Below are 12,059 nucleotides of genomic sequence, written 5' to 3' on the forward strand. Positions count from 1 at the left end.
ATGATTTTATTCCAGTCTTAGTTCTACCTTTCAAAAGTAATATTAACCAAAAAAATAGGCCATATTATTACTGGAACAAAAAAATAAAATAATAATAAAATTTGGGTCCAGGACACCAGCTACTTAGTTTCAAAATCAAAGATTTCTGACTTAGGGACTAGTGCTCTTTCTTGTAAAATGTATGTCCCTTTTTCAGCTCCATCAAGAGATTTTATATATATGTTTGGTCACTTCAAAAGACAGAACCAGGCGGGGCATGGTGGCCCATGCCTTTAATCCCAGCACTTGGGAGGCAGAGGCTGGTGGATCTCTGTGAGTTTGAGGCCAGCCTGGTCTACATAGTGAATTCTAGGCCAGCTGGGGCTACAGGGAGACTCTGTCTCAAAAAGGCCAAAAAAAAAAAAAAAAGTATTTAGTCAGGCATGGTGGCGCAACCCTTTAGTCCCAGCACTTGGGAGGCAGAGACAGGTGGATCTCTGTGAGTTCTAAGCCAGCCTGGTCTACATAGTGAGTTCCAGTTCAGCTGGGGCTACAGAGAGACCCTGTCTCAAACAAACAAACAAAAACAAACAAACAAACAAAAAGACAGAACCAGAACCAAGAAATACAAAATACCAATTTTTAGTTCAAAAGAATGACAGTTTAACTCCAGCAAGTAGACATCCCATGCCAATAAAACGGATTCCATAATTGGAAGCTGTGGTGGTTTGAATGAGAATGTCCCCCATAGACTCCAGATACTTGAACACTCTGTCCCCAGTTGTTGGAGATGTTCGTGAAGGTTAGAAGGTGTGGCCTTGCTGGAGGAAGCATGTCACCAGAAGCAACCTTTGAGAGTTCCTTGCCTTTCCCATTTTGAGTTTCTCTCTCTGCTTCCTGTGCTTACTTGAAGGTGTGAGCTCTGAGCTTTCTGCTCCCACCACCTCTGCTTCCATACCTCCCCTTCCATGATGGACTCTTACCCTCTGGAACCATAAGGCCAATGAACTCTTCCTTCTATAAGTTGCCTTGGCCATGGTATTTTTTCACAGCAACAGAGAAGTAACTAAGGTAGAACCATTCAAGCCAAGCTTAGATGATCAATAGGTAGGGGGACTTCTGGATCTTTAAAGAGATCAAACCAGACATTTTATAAGATATTGTCTTCCAAGCCCCAGTTTCCTAACCTACTCTGCTGGTCTGATGGGAAGTAACTTCCTTAGCAATTTTCCTCACACAACATTTCATACAGAGGAGAGAAAGAAGGAGTGAAAATGGATGTTAGAGATAAATTATTTCTACACTGACTTCATATCTCTTGGACACAGAGAAGTCTTTCCCATCACTTCCCACCTCTCACTAATCACTGATTCTTCTTTTTCCGATTAGAGATGGTTTTTAATGCTCTGAGAAGTATCCCAAGTATCCCATCCATCATTGTGAAGCACTTTTGTGTGCACATGGTAGGTCATTATAGGATTTGAGAAGCCCTCAGTTGGTAGATTTCAATCCCAGTCAGCAGATATTTTTGGGTGCTGTTCAAGGTTAGCATTTTCCTGGATTTGGGTGGGGGCGGTGAGTAGACATGACTTTTGTCTATTTCCCTGCATCCCCTCCACAGTTACAGTGCTGATACCCATTAGAATGAACAAATGGCATCTTCTTCACTCTCAGACATCCTTTTCAAAAATAACCTATGGATGACCTCTGAAATTTGCACAAAATAAGCACAAACTTAATTATTATCCAAATCACAGAATTCAGCCCCTATTTAGGAGAAGTACCTTTCAGCTGCATGATGATTTTTTTTTCATTCACATATCTCAAAATTATTTCCTTCAAAGGCACACTTACTTGTCTGCTTCACAAAAAGGAGCCAATATGACACAATTTTTAAATTATATTTAATCGTGCTCATGGTGTGTTCTACTTGGTAAGGAAGAAAAAAAAAAGGTTAGGTAGAGGCCAAGATCCTTTATCTGCAGTGGATGGCTGACATGGGAAAATGACAAGTTCCTCAGCCCTTGCTTTATGCTGCCTGCAGCATGAAATGTTCTTACGTTGCCCCAAATTCCCTTTATTTTATTTTCAATGTCCAGCTTTTCCAAGTTTTTCTTCCCGTGCCAGGCTTTCCTCTGTTGCCATGTATGGTGCATAGCAACAGTCCCCAGTCTCCAAAAAATACAGACACCTCTGAAGATCATGGCCAGGCTGAAATGAACCTCTACCTGCAATGACAAATCATCGTTTTCACACTAAACCTTTAATTCCCATCCACGAGACATCTGTACCTTTTATTAATCTAAAGCAATAGCGACTGGTATACCACATCAGTCTACTGGGCTTTGTGACTAGTCATTTCTAAGATTATATTAAACCTGCTTCCCATCTTTTGTGTTTCAGCTGAAAAATGTCGTGAGCAGGTTTCTCCTCACCTTTGCACCATTTGTCTATTTGTTGCATAATCAACTTCTCACAGATTAGTGGTTTAAATTTGGCAACCATTTATTTATTTAGCTTGCGGTTCTGTTAGGCAGTTCTTTATATCTTAGCTGGACTCATTCATAGTCTGTGATCAGTTACCCGGCTAGCTGGCTTGATGAGAACCCAGCTGAGATTAAGCACTGTTGCTGCACAAGATTGCTCACATTTTGGTAGGTGGGTTGGATCATATGATGGTGGCAGGTTCTTAAAAGCAATACAGTTGGGACCTGCACAGCCTTTTGACGATCATGCCAAAATAGTCACAGTGTCCAGTCCATTCTACTTAGAATTCACCAACATATTTGATGAAGCAATAATGCAGATTTGCAATCTGAAGTTTGTCAGGCCATGATAAAGCTTGACTTTTGGTTAAGGTTGGATATCTCTAAATATGATTCAAAGGAAACAGATCATATCCTTCTAGAGATGAGATGAAATGAGCCCTTCTAAGTCATTTCATATTTAATTCAGATGTGTTCTAGAAAGTTTAAATGTAAGTAGGTGAGAGCTAATCATTCTCCTCTTCTAATCTGACCTAGTTCAATTATGTGACCTTGTGAGGAGGGACGATGCTATGCAATCTACAGTGATGGCTGTCTCTGTGCTCTGAATGAAGCTTGTAGGATGGTTTCAGCATTTATTGTAATAAAGGCAGCCCTTCCATATTCTGCACATCTTTCCTTTTGTTGCAAATACCTTAATGATTTGCTAGTAGGACTATAAATCTATAAACATTGGTTTTTGTATGTGTGAGCAAAAAGAATGCTTCAGAAGCTACGAGATTTATATCTTTACTTTTAATCAGGAAGACTCACAGTGACAAGAGGATGATAATAAGTTCCTAGGAATTTTTATGAAAGTTGAATTAAGTATATACAGTGACTAGAATCATGGTTTTTGGAGGAAAACAAAACTTTTAATCCTAGTGCCCTCCCTAGATTGGGTGAGATGAGGCAATTAAACTCAGTGCATACTCTCTCCCTCAATCCCTCCCTCCTTTCCTCCCTTCCTCCCTCAGGGATTATACCTATCTAGCAGGGTTATATGAACAATAATGAAATATACTTTATAGAAATTCTTGTTCAATACTAAGTACAGTGTAGGTCTTCAACAAATTTAGTATAGTTATTATTTAATAACTTATTAGTGCCAATTTCTGCATTAATGTTGATGAATTGAAGTCTTCTTAGCCTTGATTAATTTACATGTCCTCCTCTTTACTTGATCCAGTGTTTGATGGAGTTTCTATCTATGGGAAATGGAAGGTTAAAATGTAAATGCTCATACAAACTTTATTCTCTTATTCCTTAGAGTTTTAAGGTTCTCATTTTGAATAACCCATATAATCACAGAAAGAATAATGTCATTTTTATTATAGCCCATGCTATTAATTCTTATCATAAATCATTGACTTTATTAAAGATGACAGGAATAATTGCTCAAGGAGAGAGGCCTTGGCTTACTGTATGACAACACAGGACATGGAACATAACAGTTATTTTAAAAATATTTACTTGGAGGCCGAGGATGCAGCTCAGTAGGTAGAGTACTTGCCTGGCAGGTATGAATTCCCAAGTTTGATTCCCAGCATTGCATAAACCATGTGTGGTAGTGGTCACCTGTAATTGAAGCACTCAGGAGGTGAAACCAGAAGGATCAGAAGTTCAAGGTCATTCTCTCCCACATAGGAAGTTCAAGGCCAGCCTGAGCTATGTGAGACCCTGTCTCAAGAATGCTTATGGTAAAAATAAATATAATTAAAAATAAAATACTTATTTTTGAGTGAATGATCAACAGGTTGTGAATAGATGAATGAATATTTGGGATCCAATTAATTAAACCCGTTGATGAAAATTTTGGGGGGATTGTAACAAGTCCACAGACAAACTAGATGAATCACTGAAGCAGAGAGTATATTATTAAAACCATTATTGCTTAATACCGAATGCTGAAGTATTTGATAGATGGATATTAGAGTGATTTTTAAGAAGGAAGCTGGGCATCGTGGTACACAGCTTTAGTCTCAGTACCTTGAGGCAGAGGGAGGTAGATATCTGGTGAGTTTGAGGGCAGCCTGGGCTACATAGTAAGACCATCTCAAAAAAAAACAAGGAGAAGAAGAGGAGGAGTGGGAGGAAGAGGAGGAGGGGGAGGAGGAGGGGAGGAGGAGGAGGGGAAAAAGGAGAAACTCCTACACTGGTTTAAGTTGAAGTGATTTTTAAAGAACCCTTAAGATCATACTGTAGTGGCCCCACTTGAATAAAAAACAAATACGATAAAATGCAAGTGAAAAAAAGAAAACAGTGTTTCTCCGTTTCCCCTTTTACCTTATTGGCAGTTGCTAGGCTGTTATTATGATGTGATCAGCAGTTTCAGCAGTAGAGACGATGTTAATTGTTTCTGAAAACTCTCTAGTGCTTCATATCATCACTCAAAACAAAAAGACTCCTTTAATTAAGTGTCAAGAACTATTCCATCAAATTTCGCCGCCTTTCTGCTAGCCAGTAAAGTTAATTGACAATCTTTAATAGAGAATCTTAGAGAAATTCATATCATAATTAACATAATTTAAGATGCTAAGGATGCATGAATTATTCACAAATGGCATCTTTGATCTTTAAAAGAAAGTCCTCAAATGCAGCAGTGTCTTACATAATAGATACCCTCATTAGTGCAAATTAGTATTTCTGGGTGTTGCTAATTAACAAGCTTGAGAACAAACACAATAAAAATCAATGTCACTACTAATCAATGAAACACAAATCAAAACCATTATCAAGTGTCACCTCTCTCCAGTTAAAATGGCTATTATCAAAAAGACAAAAGATAAATACTGGTGAGAATGTGGAGAAAGGAAAACAACACACTGTTGGTGGGAACAGAAATTACCACGGCCACTATGGAAAAGTGTGACAATGCTTTCAACAACTAAAAATAGAAGGATCATATGATTCAGCAATCCTTCTGCTGGGTATTGGCTCGAAGAAAATGAAAAAATCCATAGGAAGACATCTGCACTCCCATGTTTATTGTGAAATTATTCACAATTGCCAAATATCGAAACAACCTATGTATCCAGCAACATATGAATGGGTAAAGAAAATGTGTTGTATACATTAGAATGCTGCTATTCAGCTATTTGTTGCAAAACGGATGAAGCTGGAGGATATTATATCATGTAAAATGAACAGTCTCAGAAACATCCCATTTATATGTGAATCCAAGAGTGCTGAACCTATTTAAAAACAGAAAGAAGAGCAATGGCTACTGGAGAGGCTGAAATAAGTCGGGGAAAGATGGGAGATGTGGGTCAAAAGATCTATAATTAAAGCTAAAGAAAACATTCAACAGATTTACATCAAAGTGGCTATAGTTAATGAATATAATTAATTTTCTTGGAAAATGCAAATATTGGATATTAGATGTTCTCACCACAGAAATATTTTTGTGTTTTGAATAATAAAGATTATTTCCGGGTTCTGAAGAGAGATGTACTGAGAAGTGTTTCTGGAGAACAAAAGAAATGCCTCTCTAGACCATAGAGAGGAGAGGTCTCTGAACTTAGAGGGTAGGGAGGTCTCTGAGCTTAGAGAGGAGAGGTCTCTGAGCTTAGAGGGTAGCGAGGTCTCTGAGCTTAGAGGGTAAGGAGGTCTCTGAGCTTAGAGAGGAGAGGTCTTTGAAGTTAGAGGAGAAGGGTCTCTGAACTTAGAGGGGAAGGGTTTCTGAGTTTAGCAGATTAGTGACAGTCTACATAATATATAAGGCAGTAATTTACGATGTTAATCTTATGTCCCACCCTACCTTGGGGCTATTACATGGTAGGAATTTAGCTACTTAGGGAAGGTACTAGATAGGACATAAGGTGTAGCTGATGCCCTCTGCTGGGGCAGCTTCTGTGAGCTAGCAATTTGGTAACTAGCCAAATTTAATCATTCCACAGGGTATATACCCCTCCAAAATATTGTGATGTATATGATGAATGCATACAAAATTATCTATCAAATTCTGAAAAAAAATCAGTAAAATAAAATAAATTATTTAAATAATAAAAGCCCTTTATAAGAGAAAATGATGGGATATTTTTATTCAATTCCTACCATATTCTCAGAATTCTTTTTCCAGAAGCAATTATTTTTTATTTTTAGCTATTCCTTATGATATTTATATATCTCTGTTTTTCCAATAACTAATATTCCTAATCAATTTTGAACACTAATTTTGCTCTTGCCAATGACAACTGAACTCCTTTCTCTCTGTTTCCCTTCTAGAGACATACCCACCCTTCTAACACAAATTATAATAATTAAATATATTAAAATTTAGCATCTATATCTTGTCTGGGTTGTTTTACGTATCATTTCTCACATTTGTCTTCTCTTGCAGTAAATAATCAATGCCTTCTTTACTGTGGTTTCCCTAATTCTCCCCACATTTTCCAATAATCTCTCAGTAACATATTTGTCAATGTCAGTTGTATTAAATAAGCCATGAGTCCATTGTGACTTCTTGGAGAATACACCTCAGGAGCCTACCACTTCCTTTTAGGTGAGCTGGCTGCTCCCTAAGCCTGCTGCACAGGCTTTATCTTTGAATTCACTTTTATTTTCTTTCTCCTACACTGGGTTCACAGTTTCTGGGATCTTGTGGTTTTGTCTTCTAAATTTTCTCCATTATTTCAGAATGTTAAATTATACGACTTTTCTTTCATATAAAAAGCTGGCACAATGACAGAAGGTATGGAGGTGGTAGAATATACCTTTTTGCCACCTGAACTGCATTTCCACTCTGCAGTGCCACACAGTCATGTCCCTTCACCTTGGTCTCACAGGCTCCTTCTGGGTCTCACAAGCCCTCTACTGCTGGTATCTTCCTCTCTTGATTTATATTCATATTTTGATGAGCATTTCATCCATCATTAAGAAAAAGTACAACATGTAGGACTGTAAAGATGGCTCAGCAGTTAAGAGCACTGACTGCTCTTGCAGAGGATTGGGTTTGAGTCCCAACACTTACAGGGTGGCTAACACCTGTCTGTAACTCCAGCACCAGGGGATCTAATGCCCTCTTCTGGCATTCGAGGGCATTGCACAACACAAGTGCCCTTACATGCATGCAGGAAATACACTCCTACATATAAAATAAAAATAATAAATTATTTTTTAAAACAACAGCAAAACTAACCATCATCTTATACATAAAATAAAAATGATAAAGTTTTTTATAAAAAACTGAAAAACTAAACATCATGGGTCTGGAAAGGTGACTGAGCAGGCACTGCTCTTGCAGAGGATCTGAGTTTGGTTTCCAGCACCCACATAACGTGGCTCACAGCCACCTTTAACCCAAGCTCCAGAGAATCCAGTGCCCTCTTCTGGCACCTGTAATCATATGCTCATACTCACACACAGACACACACATACACATAAAATAAGTCTTGAAAAAAAATAAACTAACCAGCACAACAGCTGAACAGGTGGTAAACTTTCAAACTTCAGTCTACATATGATCAATTCACACCCCAGTTTTGGGGTTTATACCTGCATTCATCTATACCTGGTAACACATCTGAGCTTTCCATCTTCTCCTGGAAGAGGAAACAACTATGTGGCCAAGAGTTGAGTACAGATTATCTAGAACCTTCCTCTTCTTTAGGAGCTCCCATTTACTCTGCATCCAGAAGCCAAACACTGGGGATTCCTGAGACTCTTGAGTTTTCTGAAGTGTAAATCTTGGTGCCTTTCAGTTTATTTGTTGCTAGTATAAAATTTTTCTTTCTGGTTTTAGTTAGTCAGTTACCTAATTTGACCATCTGTTTCCCACTGCCAAAATTATGCTGCTTTGTCCTAGTATCTCCTTTTATAGTTTATCTTTGCAGACTATCTGATCACTATAGGTTAGTGAGTTTTTTAGAGGGAATGAGACTATATGTGTTTATTCAATGTTACCGTCTATCTTACTTATACGTGTATGTGTGCAGCTTTGTATGTGCGTGTGTGTGTGTATGTGTACGTGTATGTGTATTTGATCTTAAGATATATTACTTATTGTGGAAGGAAGTCATGTATCAAAAATTAGTCAAATGCCAGGCATGGTGGTATGCACCTTGAATTCTAGCACTTGGGAGGCAGAAGCAAGGAATCTCTGTGAGTTTGAGACCAGCTTGGTCTCATAGTGAGTTCAAGTCCAGTCTATGCTACACAGTGAAACTGTCTAAAAAAACTGAAAACCAAGAAACAACAACACAAACAAAAAAATTAGTCAAGTTAAGCCAAATGCTAATCATATTTTCACTTAAATATTAAAGTCTTCCAAGGCATGGTGGCATGTGCCTTTAGTCCTAGTATTTAGGAGGCAGAGGCAGGAACAGATTCAGGCTCTGACCTCTACAGCATTTCTCACTATACCCTATCCTCTTTGGGACAACTTAAATAAAAGTAACTCCTAGACTGAAAATTAAATTATAGTTTTCAAGCAGTGCAAGTCACATGTATGTGGAATTTGAAGTGGTTTATTCTGATTATTCCAAAGTTCTTCTCATGCACAGTGTTCCTCACGATTGTTGGTGCCCTGTGCACTTTACAATCTTCCCACTGCAAATTCAGCAAGAAGAGATGGCCAGCCAAGTAGAAAGGAAAAGAAATGAGGGTGGGATGGGTGTGTGGACAGCAGTCCTTGGAGAGGACCCAAAAGTCGTGATCCTTACACAGCACCTAGAGGAACTGTTGGCTATTTGGTGTAGCCGGAGCATAGGATAGAAAGGCCATGAAACAATGAAGCAGAAAGGAGTGGGGGGTGGCTCCTGAGCTCTCAAGAAAAAATTTCTCTCACATGGCAACCAGAGATGTTTAATTTCAATCTGTTAAGAAATTGACTTTGACATTAAACATCAGCTGATGCAGAGGAAATGAGATTACGAGGGAATATGCCAAGTTTTAACAAGATTTGCCTCACAATGTGTAGACCAAATTTTTTTCTCAGACTTTATGATTTAATTTAAAATTCAGGGAGGAAAGATGGAGAAAAGTTGGTCTAATACTATAATGCTAACATTAGATGGGAGGAACGAGTCCTGGTGTTTTAGAACACAGGGGAATACAGTTAATATTAATACACTATAGATCTCAGAATAGGGGAGGATTGAACTGTACTTACTATAAAGAAACAATGAAGAGCAGTTGTGTCTGTGTACTCTTTGCCAGTCACATCTCCTCAGGGTTCTTCTTACCTCACTGGAGCCATAGAGTTCACAGAGACCTCTTTGCCCAACCTTGCAGAAGGTTCTGGAGGGGACAGGGTGATGATGGTGCTGGGAGCTCAGCAGGGCTATGTAAGCAAAAGGAAGGTAGTAGATCTGCAGCTTGGGGCATCCACGTTGTGTTCTGCTGCCAGGGACGGTCACGCTAGCCATACAGATGGAGAGTCTGAGGAAGGTGAGTTTCATCATTTATCCAGCAGAATAATTAAAATCCAAACATCACTGCATTCAATGGAAACGGTGTGGTAATTCATCTACCTGGATTAGTTGAAGAAGCAGAGAAAAATACTCAAAAAGGAAAAGGTCTAGAAGACTCAAATTTTAAAAAGACTTATATCTGACAGAGCTCATATTTGATTTCTACCAGCTGCCCATAGCATCTGGTAATAGCGAAGACAAGAACAGGCAAAGAAGATTTGGTATCACAAAAAAAAGGCTTTAGCCCAGCTTCTCCTCCAAAACTGTTCAAAGTGGACTTGGAATGTGTGATCTTGTTTCTGGCTTCACTGACTCTCAGAAAGGTTCGAAGTTCTAGTGACTCAGTACCAGTCTATCTTCCCTTTTTTTTTTGGAAATAGACATTGAAGGTAAATTACAAAAACTCAAGGGTTACATAGAAAGGATTAAAGCAATGGTGAGAGATGGAATCTATTTCCTACATGAAGCCCCATATGGACCACTAAAGAAAAGCTTGGTACAAGGTACAGCGTTGCTGACTGGGGAATTACCCTTTTGTATCCTCTTTGGACTGTACTGTTGGAAGTGTCTGTGCAGGTTTGGGTATGCTCCTGCAACATATTGGAGAGCCGTATGGAGTTCTGAATGTTTATAATATTAGAGTCTGTGTTGGTTCCATTCTGACAGAGCCAGACAATGAAGTTAATGAATTGTCACAAGCAAAGAGTGGAGAATTTTGTGTAACTACTAGAAAAGACGTGCTGATTGGCTTTCATTTAGTCAAGTGTGCTTATATGATCGATGGATGTGTTATGTTGGCCTTTACCAAGTCGGATGTTTTAGACACATTCCTGGAAATCGAAATTGGAATTGCTTACAAATTAGATAGTGAAATCATACCCCATTTCCCTAAGAAAGAAGGAAGGGAGGAAGGGAAGGAGGGAGGGAGGAAGGGAGGGAGGGAGGGAGGGAGGGAGGGAAGGAAGAAAGGAGGAAGATGGTAGGTAAGGATTCTGTAAACTTTTCTAATACTATGAATTCCGTGTAAATTATGAACTGTTTTCTGCTAAGATCATTGGAAAATTAAATTTTGCCTGTAGGGAGGGGTATCTTCATAAGTCCTTTAGTTTGTGCAGAACACAGAACTTAGTTCTGGTTACAAATTATTAACGCATGAACGTTTCATTAAATGTTTAAAGAAAATGTTTTCATGAAACAATAATCTTAATGTTTAAAAATTAGTTATTAAATGATCTCTTGTGAGATTTGGTGGATATCATTTATTTTCAGACATTTGTTTGTTTGTTTATGTGGGTGTGGACATAGGTGCACACATGTCACAGCATGCAGGTGGAGGTTGAAGGACAAGTTTCAAGATACGGGTCTTTTTCTATCATGTAGATCCCAGGGATAGAGCTCAGGTCTGCAGCTTGGTAGCAAGCACATTTACCCACTAAGCCATCTCACTGACTCATGACTGCAGTTATTTTCAGACATTAACTCAAAGGTATATTTTTCTTTTTTATCATACCATCATTTCTAAAGCCAATGGGCTGATTTTTTTCAACATTTTGCCTTCCAATATACCAACAAAATTATCTATTAAGTGTCCAAATACATCCAAATTATGAGGCTTAATTTTGATCATGCCTTCATTTCTCCTTTCTTGAAAAAAACAAAGCAGTATTATTTTGACAGTTTGACTCAATATTGTCTTGTAGGTTATCCTTCAACAAACTAGTAAATGCTTAGGTGCCACTTAAAGTTATTTTAGTATATCATCAGTAGCTAAATTTTTTTTAGAGTATATGTCATTTTTTATTTTAATTAAAAGAAGCATTTCATTACAACAGCATTAACCTATTCAATAACATTTTTCTGAGCTAGGGTACATCTCTTTCAAAATTGGCTGTACATTTCTAGGTTTACAGATGAATTATTACGCTTATATAATCTTTTACTCATTATAAACTCTATAAGACATAAAAGATCAGTTAGTGGGGCTAGCAGGATGACTCAGCAGTAAAGATACCTGCTACCATGCCTGATGACCTGAGTTCTATCCCCAGGACCCATGTGGTAGAAGAAGAGAATCAGCTCTCACAAGTTGTCCTCTAACTCCACACGTGGGCCATGACACGGGCACATACACATACACACACAC

General features: G+C 38.4%; 1 protein-coding gene and 1 pseudogene across 3 annotated transcripts in view; both read left to right on the forward strand.

Annotated features, from left to right (window-relative positions):
• The window catches only part of Kcnq5 (potassium voltage-gated channel subfamily Q member 5), a 613,681-nt gene that overhangs the window by 562,233 nt on the left and 39,389 nt on the right, over window positions 1-12,059 (forward strand). The window lies entirely within an intron of this gene.
• Window positions 9,764-10,812, forward strand: LOC108490109 (annotated as a pseudogene).

The sequence above is a fragment of the Nannospalax galili genome, unplaced genomic scaffold (genome assembly GCF_000622305.1).
Source record: "Nannospalax galili isolate Female #2095 unplaced genomic scaffold, S.galili_v1.0 scaffold206, whole genome shotgun sequence".
In the NCBI taxonomy this organism is placed as follows: Eukaryota; Metazoa; Chordata; class Mammalia; order Rodentia; family Spalacidae; genus Nannospalax; species Nannospalax galili.